Below are 10,995 nucleotides of genomic sequence, written 5' to 3'. Positions count from 1 at the left end.
GAAAAAGCAAAATTATAAGCAAGCTAGAAGATCAAGGAGTAGTTTACCTGTCAGATCTATGGAAAGGGAAGCAGTTTATGACTAAGGAAGAGATGGAGAGCATCACTAAAAACAAACTGGATAATTTTGATTACATTAAATTAAAAAGCTTTTGCACAGATAAAATCACTATAACCAAGATCAAAAGAAATGTAGTAAATTGGGAAACAATTTTTGCAACTAGTATTTCTGACAAAGGACTCATTTCTAAAATATACAGAGAACTGAGTCAAATTTCCAAAAAAAAAGCCATTCTCCAATTGATAAATGGTCAAAGGATATGCAAATGCAATTTACAGCTGAGGAAATCAAAACAATCCATAGTCATATGAAAAATTGCTCCAAATCATTATGTAGTAGAGAAATGTAAATTAAAACATCTCTGAGGTACCACCTCACACCTCTCAGACTGGCCAATAGGACCAGAAAGGATCAATGATCAATATTGGAAGGGATGCAGGAAATCTGGGACACTAATACATTGTTGGTGGAGCTGTGAACTCATCCAACCTTTCTGGAAAGCAGTCTGGAACTACGCTCAAAGGGCAACAAAAATGTGCATACCCTTTGATCCAGCAATACCACTACTGGGTCTATACCCTGAAGAGATAGAGATGATGAAAAAAGGTAAAAACATCACTTGTACAAAAAATATTTATAGCAGCCCTGTTTGTGGTGGTAAAGAATTGGAAATCAAGTGAATGTCCTTCAAATGGGGAATGGCTTAGCAAATTGTAGTACATGTATGTCATGGAGCACTATTTTTCTATTAGAAACTAGGAGGGATGGGAATTCAGGGAAGCCTGGGAAGATTTGCATGAACTGATGCTGAATGAGATGAGGAGAACCAGGAAAATATTGTATACCCTAACAGCAACATGGGGGTGATGATCAACTTTGATGGACTTGCTCATTCCATCCATGCAACAACCAGGGACAATTTTGATCTATCTGCAATGGAGAATACCATCTATATCTAGAGAAAGAATTATGGACTTTGAACAAAGACCAAAGACTATTACCTTCAAAATAGCAAAAAGAAATATCTTATTATGTAATTTTACTATCTCATACTTCATTTTTATTCCTTAAGGATATGATTTCTCTGTCATCACATTCAACTGAGATCATGGAAACAATGTAAAGACTAACAGAATGTCTTCTGTCGGGGGTGAGGGGAGAGAAGCAAGAATGTGGGGAAAATTGTAAAACTCAAAATAAATAAAATCTTTCTAAAAAAAACCAATTAGCCAGTCTGATAATGTGTGGGGGTAATATCTCAGGGTTATTCTAATTTCATTTTTGTAATCAGTACTAATTTTAGAGTATTTTTTCATGTCATCTGTAGCTTTTAGTTTATTGTTCTGAAAACTACCTGGTTATAGCCTTTGACTACTTCTCAATTGGGAAATAACTCTTTTTATAAATTTGACTCAGTTCTCTATATATTTGAGAAATGAGGCCTTTATCAGAGAAACCTGGTGCAAAATTTTTCCCAGTTTTCTGTTTTTCTCTAACTTTGGCTGCATTAGTTTTATTTGTACAAAAGATTTTTAATTTCATTTAATCAAAATTATTGGTTTTACTTCCAATAATCCTCTCTATCTATTATTTGGTCATAGACTCTTTTCAGATCCCATAGATCTGACAGGTACATTTTTCCAAATTCCTCTAATTTATTTGTGATATCACCCTTTATGTCTAAATTATTTATCTTTTTTGACCTTATCTTGGTATCTGGTATGAGATATTGTATGAAAACTAGAAGAAGGGAGGAAGGAAACAAGCATTTATATAATGCCTTCTAAATACTAAGCATTGTTCTAAGTGCTTTACATATAATCTCATTTTATCCTCACAACTATTGGAGGTAGATTCTATTCTATTATGATCTCGATTTTACAGTTGGGAAAACTGTGGTAGTCAGCAGTAAAGTCACTTGTCCAAGGTCACATAGCTAGCAAATGTCCAAGGCAGAATTTGAACTCAGGTATTTCTGATTCCAGGCCTGGTGCACCATCCAATTGTGCCACCTAGCTGGAAAGAGTGGAATGGAGTCAGATAACAGAGAACTATGGGCAGGCAAGAGGGAACCATTGAAAGTTTTTCAGTTGGAAAACCATATGATCAAATCATTGCCTTCGGGAGATCAACATAATAGCTTTTTATGGGCTAGTATGGAGAAGAAAAAGAAATGAGGCAGGAAAGCTAGTGAAGGATTTTTTATGCTGGTCTACATGAGAGGTAATAAAGACCTGAGCTAATGTGGCAGCAGTGTGTCAACTGACAAAATGGAGCAAAGGCCTATAGACAGAGATCTTGAAGGGATGTTCAGGATCATCATGTCTAGTCCCCTTGTTCTCCCTGTCCAAAGTAGCAGTCTAGAGACGTCAGGTGAACCACCTAGGGTCATAGAACTAGGATTTTTCTGGGCTAGCTTTTGAACGTCTGTCTCTAAATGCAATGTTCTATCTCCTTTCCCATACCTTATCAGGAATCTGCAGATGTCGCAGGAAAAGCACCTAGAAGGAATCTTGAAAAGGAGGTAGGCTGTTGGGGCTCCTATGGACAGACACATTTTTAGCTTCTTCCTGGTCCAGGATCTCTTGTTTGGTGTTTTCTCTTTTGGACCTGAGAAATCAAACCTTGTCTTTTTTTCAAGACTTTCAAAGTTTTGGGCATGCTTGATCCGATCAGGAAGACAAGATAGTTCTTTTCTGTATATTGATAGGTTCACTTAACCTAAGAAAGAGCTTATTCCCCTGTTCCAAGGTCTCAAAAAGGTATGCCTGGGATACTAATTGCCCTTAGAAAATGGACCAAGGCTGAGCTTTTCACACTAGTCAGTGGTGCTCTGACAGTATCCTCTTTTAAAAAATGAGTTGAATTGTTGCCAGCAATAATTTTCACCATAGGGATTCTGTCTTATGAGGATAACACGTCACATTTTCCCTCCCTTAACAAGATATTTCCCTTCTCGGAGTGGCCTATCAACTCTGTGGTGCAGAAATTGACCATTAACATGGGTAAGAATTACGAATTGACTGTTCGATGGACATGACCTTAGAAATTAATGAGAAAAAGAAAAAAAAAAGTGAACTCCAAGAACATAGAGAAAAGGCCCTTGGGTCACTCTCAGGATTGTTCTCCTCAATTAAAATGCTAAGGCGAGTCAGTAACTCCTCTAGTTTGACTCAAAAAAAAAGGCTGGGAAATGAATTTTCAGCCTGAATACCCAAGTTAAGTTCTAATGGATATTCCTTTTATTATTAAAAAATTGACTAAGCTATGGAAAAGACTCAGTTAAAGGGCAATGAGAAGGAGACCCTTAAAGCCAGACTAGATTTGTAACTTCTCACTATTTAGGATCTCTTGTGGTTCATCAACATTACAGGATGAAGCAACAACAAAGAGAGAAGACATAAACCCCATTCCTACCCCCACCCCCAGTGCTTCCAGGGGTTCAAATGTAGGAGCATCCTAGGATCCCTCCCTCCCTCCCTTTCTCCATTCCCAATCAATTGCAGAATGAATCAATCCTCTCTGAGCCTTGGCATATACAGTGGAAGCTGGGATATAATTCATGTCGTTCTAGTGTCTTAGCTGAGATATTGGAGAGAGGAGAGTTTATTTCGGTTTGGAAGGGATCAGAATGATGGAAGAAACAGGCATGACTAGCAGGAGAAAATACCTCAGGCCACTGTTAAGCCCTCTAAGAAAAACTGCTTGGTAGTGTTGGAAAGGGGACTGGGTTCCTTGTGACTCTTGTGACTGCTTTTTAACCTCAAGCACTGGGATGGGGGGGGGGTCAGTCTCCTTGACAAAGGGAATGTATATTTTCATTTACCATTGTAGCTGCCAGGACTTTGGAATGAATAGCTTTATCCTTTCAGGTGTGCTAAGCATAGACTGGTCCCTAGGACCTTAGGAAATTTAGAACAATGGAAAGAGCACAAAGCCCATTTCTGCCATTTACTATCTGTAGGATCTGAGAAAGTCTTTTACCTCCCTGGACCTCAGTTACCTCATTTGTAAAATGAGGGCATTAGACTAGGTGGCCTCTGAAGTCCCTCTCAGTTTTTCTTAACGAGGAGCCTAGTCAAGAGATCTGGGTTCTACTCCAGTTACTGTCATTTACTCCCTCCCCCTCCTTGTTCTCCATTCGCTCAACCTTGTAAATACTCTCTAGGTTTCGTTTTTGTTTTTCAAATCAAATATGCCCTGACTCTCATTTTAATCACCAGAAATGGAGAAAAGACTAAAAATAGTTTCAGTTCTGATTGGCTGAATGTTAAAAGGTTTGTGTTTGCTAGGAATCTAAGAATCATTTCATGACCAGAAATGACCTTTAACCTTTGGTTAAAGGTGTTCCAGCTTCTGAAGACTCCATGATGGTGGGCCCATTGGGATCAGTTTAACTTCATTAGTTATTGTACAATTCATTTGACCTAAATGTTTAAGAAAATCCTCTAGTCTTTTCATGGGATATTAAGGATAAATGACCACAAACTTTTATTTCTTTACAGAGTTGAAATAAGAATATAACCTTTAAGGATTTGAATAAGCCATTTTGAAAGGGAAATGTCAAATCTGATCGACTTCCAAGAAACATTTTGGACAGTACAAGGGACAAATTAGTCACTTGGATGGCCAAAATGGTGTCCTCACTTACTCTAAAAAAAACCAGTGTACTGGGCTCCATGCAATGGAATATATCAGAGGAAGATAATATAGAACACATGTCACTGTCACATATTAACAGTCTTCACTAGTGGCTCAGAACAACTAAATCTTGGATTTAAGAGGTGAAATGGAACTCAATTCATTGTATATACAGCTACATGATAGCTATGAGGAGGCTTCTTTTAAAAAATTCGATTTTTATTGATATAGTTAGTTTTTAGATTGCCCAGTTCCCCCCCAGCATCCTTTACCTTCTTCCCTCACCAAAAGTCATCCTTAATAGCCAAGAATTTTTAAAAAAGAACAAGGAAAAAGAGAAAAAATTCATCAAAACAAATCAGCACATGGAAAACATATCTGATGTCATATGCAATGTCTACTTGGCAAATGAGTACAGGGAGGGTGTCTTTTCATATTTCTTCATAGGACCAAACTCATTAATTTTATAATTTCACAAAATTCATTTTAAATTATTTTATGGATATTGTTTATTCTTTTTACATTATTGTGGTCATATGTATCTTGTTTACCTGGCCCTCTTTACTTGCCTTTGCATCAGTTCCTGTAAGTCTTTCTATGCTTCTCTGTATTCATGTTTGCCATTCCTTATAGCACAGTAATACGCTATTACATACTTTATTTCGCCAGTGGGCATACATTTTTGTTTCTACTCCTTTGCTACTGTGAACAGTGTTGTTATAAATATTTTGATGAATAGAGAGCTTTTCTTTTTGTCCGTGACAAGAGGTAGCGTTGGAGGATGAGAGCAGAATAGCTGCACTAAGGCATAGCACTCAATAATTCCCATTGTTTGGTCACATAGAGATTTTCGAGGCTACATGTTTGTGAAACATTTTCTAGGTGACTCAGAAGTACTTCAGCTATTTGTCAGATCCTGGATCTAGAACTTGAAAGACCGCAGAGGTCATCCAGTCCAACTTCGTAATCTAACAGAGGAAGAAAGAGAAGAATGGCCAGATCATACGATTATATAACAAGACATTGTGACTTGCTCAAAGTCACAGAGCTGGAAAGTAGCAGAGCTAGGGGCCTCTGACTACAAATACTGTTCCCTCCCTCCCCACTGTCTCCCATTTTATATAACCATTTTCCTTGGGGTATAAACTCTGGGCTTCAATTTACTCATCTATACTGTGGGGACCATTCCTGTTCTGCTCACAGAACAAGGGTTTTGTTAGGGTCCCATAAACTCTGGCTCGGGGAAAGTGCTCTGAAAATAATAACGAAGTGTCAAAGAAATGGAAAATAGTCTTATGATTATATGACTGTCCTATTATGATTTAAGTGACGGGATCATGGCTATCAAATGAGCTGGTTGCAAAGCAAGGAATACAAATGGGGATGTCTGACTGATCACCCTATTCTAATCAGGAGAAAATTAGACTGCAGAACAAATGAATGGAAAACACTCTTGACTTAAATGATGGCGATAAGTAATATTAGTGCCCATCCAGGGGCGGCTGCGCAGATTACGTATTGATTGGGAATCTCAGCATTCATTCCAACCTGTCACACAGTGGAACATAGAGGAAAACTATCCTGGTCCCAATTTTTAACGCAATTCAGTGTGTTAATAAACATTCTCATTCATTTATCTTCTGGTACAAAAATAAGTCACTTACAAAAACCCCACCAAATCCTAGGGTAACCGAAATAAGCAGCTCAAATGGAATTCATCTCATTTGCATCTTCAGTGATTCCTCTGAGTGGTGCTTTCCAATTGTCATCCCCCCTTTTTTCCTAACACCCTGATGAATTTTTCATTCTCCTTTTCACCCACCATGTGATCTGTCGCTCCTGATAAGTTAATAATGCAATTTCAAAAGGAATGCTTAATCATTTTTTTAAAAATTTGACTGGGCTTCTCTCTGTCTCAAATAAATTGATCACATTAGTCCCCTCCTGATTAGCACATCATTCAAGAACGCAGATGGGTGAGTTGAAGTCCTAAAAGGGGGTGGGGGAAAGAGACAAAGAAGGAAGAGGCCCAGATATGAGTACCAGCTGTCAGAGCACTTTTCAACCCTGCAATCCCTTGCCATAGAATCACTTAGAGATCACAGAAATTGTCCAGCTCCCCTTGCCACAGAATCACTTAAAGAGCCCAGAAATTGTCCAGCTTCTCACTCCTATCTTAGCCCATTGAACTTGAGCACTGGGGAGTCTGTTCATTCTTTTATCAGTGCAGAGGGCAGGAAGGGGCAAGAAAATTGGCAAATCTCTGGAAATTGTCTGACTGCTCTTAGGTGACTTACGGAAAGCATACAGTCATACATTCACTTTCCTGCCACCATTCTTTGCATGATGTAATAGAACAAGATTCTGTGTGTGTGTCTGCCTATGTGAGCGTTGCTATAGACCTTGCTTCAGTACCTTCCATAGAGATACTCAATAAATATTGGGTGAATGAATGAGATAGCCTTGAATCACAGGAAATCAATCACAGGAAACCAAGATGGTACAGAGTATTAAAGCTAGTAGCCATAGCATCATAGAATATGGTAGCTAGAAGCATCAACTAGGTTAACCCACTCCATTTGAAAGATTAAGAAATTTAGGCCCAGAGAGGGCAAGGGATTTAAATATAGGCACACAGCAAATACAACTTTTAGTAGCAGAATCACAGAGTAATGTGGTGAATCAAGTTCTGTTAGAAGACACTATCAATTTGGATAAAAATGAAACGAAAGCTGCTAGCATCTTAATTTTTTTTTTTTTGCTGGCACTGGTAGGACCTTCCCATTCTAAACTAGGAGCCACACAGTGCTAGTTAGAAAGATAGCTCCCAGGCTATCTCCAAAAATGATGACAAGGCTATTCAGATTGACTGCTCTATACTGACTGTCTTATTGATGGAGTTTGAGATATGCATTCTAGAAAATTCCATCTAGAATTGGAAGCTCCAAATAGGCAGATTTGGTATCTTCTGAATAACAGGAAGACTCAGGTTCAAATTTTGCCTATGCTATTTACTACCTGCGGGGCAAACAGAGATGTGCCATCAGGGGAAGCAAAGGAGAGGAAAGTCAGACCATTCGCCTCCTGAAGGGGGTGTGGATGTGCTACCTGTATTAGGCTTATACAGTGTAAATCCTGACTCTGATACTGTTCATGCTTCTGCAGTCATAGACCCCACTGTGCATCTCTAGGGGCAAATCATTAAAATCTCTGAAAAACACAGACATTCACCTTGATTTATCAAATCTTCTCTAACTCCATAGGAGCCCCTATAGTGTCAAAGATTTAAAACTGGGACAGCTTTATGGGTCATCTAGTCTAGTGCCATCATTTTACAAATGAGGACGCTGAGTCCATAGAAATTGAGGGACTTTCCCAAAGTCATATGGTAGAAAATGACAAAGCCAGGACTTGATTCCAAGTCCTCTGATCTACTACCATCATCATCATCACTTATTTTGATGACTCACAGCACCTAATACGGCTCAGCATGCAGTAGATAGATGCTCAGTGACTGTGATTGACTAGTGCTATCCCTTCCCCTCTGTAGACAAGTGTATATTTTTTTAGGTTTATTTTTTTTACAAGGCAAATGGGGTTAAGTGGCTTGCCCAAGGCCACACAGCTAGGTCATTATGAAGTGTCTGAGACAGGATTTGAACCCAGGTCCTCCTGACTCCAAGGCCAGTACTTTATCTACTATGCCACCTAGCTGCCCTAGACAACTGTATATTATAATTCCAGCAGTCCTATGGTCTCAATTTAGATTTTATCTGTTTATAGAAAGCAGATTGTAATCAGTATTGAGTACCTAATACCATGCTAGATTTCATAAGAGCCACCAAAGCATAACACGCCAAGGAAACATTTAAACCAAACAAGACAGCCGGAGATTGAGTGGAGAATGAGTGGTACTACAGGCAGCAAAGACAGTAGGATTTTGGTGAAGAAACAGAATCAAATTCAACAAATATCTAATAGGTTTCCTACTGATCATCCCATTCTAATCAGCAAAATTAGATTGTAGAGCAAATTATCCAAAAGGAAGAAAAGAAGAAGGATTAACAAACATTCTACTAGGAAAGATTGTGTATTGATGACAGAACATGACATTCATTGAACACATCTTCTTGAGCTGCATATGATGGATGATGGTTAAGGGAGGAATCTTGGAAGAGGGAAAATCACAACAAAACTTTGAATGGTAGCAGGAGAATAGATGTGATATCAGGGACCTGATATCCGGGGAACTTCATAATAACAAGAACTGATCAAAAGGCCATGAAAGTGAATCTACTACCTCTCAAGGAAAGCCATGGGTTTGCCTTGATGGAAGGTAGTCCACCCTTCCATGGAGCATCTACAAAGAGAAGCTGGACAATCACTTGTCAGATCAGTTATAGCAATAATTCTATTCATGAGTATGTTGAATTATATAACCACTTAGATCCAGGGACAAATTCAGATTCTGGAAGGACAAGGATACTGTATATTGGGAGGAGCAGTATGAGAAAAGCTGAGGAGATGGGTATTGGTTTGACATCTTTAGAGAACAATGGGGGAACTGGCCCGGTTCACTTGTTAGAAATACATTGAAATAATAAATAATAGCTGGCATTTATTGAAACCTCTCTGTTTTACACAATGCTTTACATATATTCCTCCTTTATGAGATGGAGAAAGTGAAGAGGGGGACTCAATGGTGAGTGAAAGAGAAGAGTGGGGTTAGGGAAGGGCCAAGGCTGAAAATTCTCTAAGGAAAGTCAGCCTGTGAGGATGGGAAGCTCTCAAAAATGCAATTATAAAGATACAAAGAGAAACACTTTTGATGAGGGAGAAAAGGGAGGACTGTTTAAAAGGACTGATGTTAATGCATAAGGAATGCATCACTCAAGTTAGCTTTAAAGTAGACATGTATAGAAGAGGGGAGAAAGGGCAGCTAGCAGAGAAGGAATACCAAAGTCTGGCATCCTCCTGGAAGAATTGGGTTGGAAGCACTGAAGTTCAAAAGGATTGGAATATAATAAAAGTAGAATAGATTTTTGTTTTATTTTGACATCTATTGGGGGAAAAAGAGAAATAACTAAAGAAGGAACAGGACTATGGCTTGGAAGGTGGGGCAGGAATGGAGAGATGATCGTGAATCATAGGCAACAGGCAAAATTCCCTATCTTTTTCCTTTGTCAGAGTTAGTCCTTGGACTATTGAAGATAGGGTAAAAAGGGGTTAATAGAGAGTTGAATATTGAGATAAGAGGATATATGGAGAGTCCTAGCTACCTTCACTGAATCCAAATTATTTAGATCTGGCATCACAAGGAATGTACAGAACTGGCAGTAATCTTTGAAAGAATGGAATGAAATGCTAGAGGTAACTGAGGACTTAAGGAAGGTCAACATCATCCAAAAAAAAAGGCAAGAGCAAGGATGCATGGGAAGATGGGGGATATTTCTGACTCCAAAGAAGCAAGCTTGACTTAGATTCCTGGCAAAATTCTATAATGTTATTTGTGAACCATTGGAAGGGAAATGGTGATCCCAAAGAGCCTGCATTGCTTGAAGGTGACACACCTGCCTCATGTCCTTTCTCAGCATGGTCAGTAGATTAATAGAGACAATGTAGTGGCGTGGATAAAGGACCAGCATTGGCATCAGGAAGATCTGCACTCGTATCCTGACTCTAAAAAATACTAGCTGAGTGCCACTGATCAATTCACTTTACCTCTTGTGATTCCAGACAATTTTATAAAACTGCATTACTGATTGGTTTCCAATCTGTATCATAAATTTTCTTCATTGGTGAAATCACAAGTCTGCCCCTACTCATTTCCTCTGATTTCCCCCAACCCATCAAAAAACCTAACCTTAGACTAGTTGATAATGCTGTAGAGGTAGTTTACTTAGATTTTGGCAAAGCTTTTGGTAGTCTCTGATACAATTCTTATGGGCAAAATTGAAAGAGATGGAACTGGTTGAATGATCAGATCCAGAGTAGTCAATATTGACTCTGTCAGCTTAGAAGGAAAACTCAAATGGAGGGTTCCAGAAATTTACTTTTGACCATGTTTCAGGTGACATTTTTATAAGTGTCTTGGGTGAAAACAAACATGTGCTTATCAAAATGCAGATAACATAAAGCTGGATGAGTGGGGATACCGGAGGGAAAGAATCATATCCTAAAAACTGACAGACTGAAAAGGGGGGGCTAAACCTAGGAAGACGAAAAGTAATAGGGAGAACTGTAAAATCCTACACTTGAGGGTCAATGCACCACCTTAGGAAGTATGTAATGGCA

Source organism: Macrotis lagotis, chromosome X, assembly GCF_037893015.1.
Source record: "Macrotis lagotis isolate mMagLag1 chromosome X, bilby.v1.9.chrom.fasta, whole genome shotgun sequence".
In the NCBI taxonomy this organism is placed as follows: Eukaryota; Metazoa; Chordata; class Mammalia; order Peramelemorphia; family Peramelidae; genus Macrotis; species Macrotis lagotis.
Note: the sequence above shows the minus strand (reverse complement) of the source record.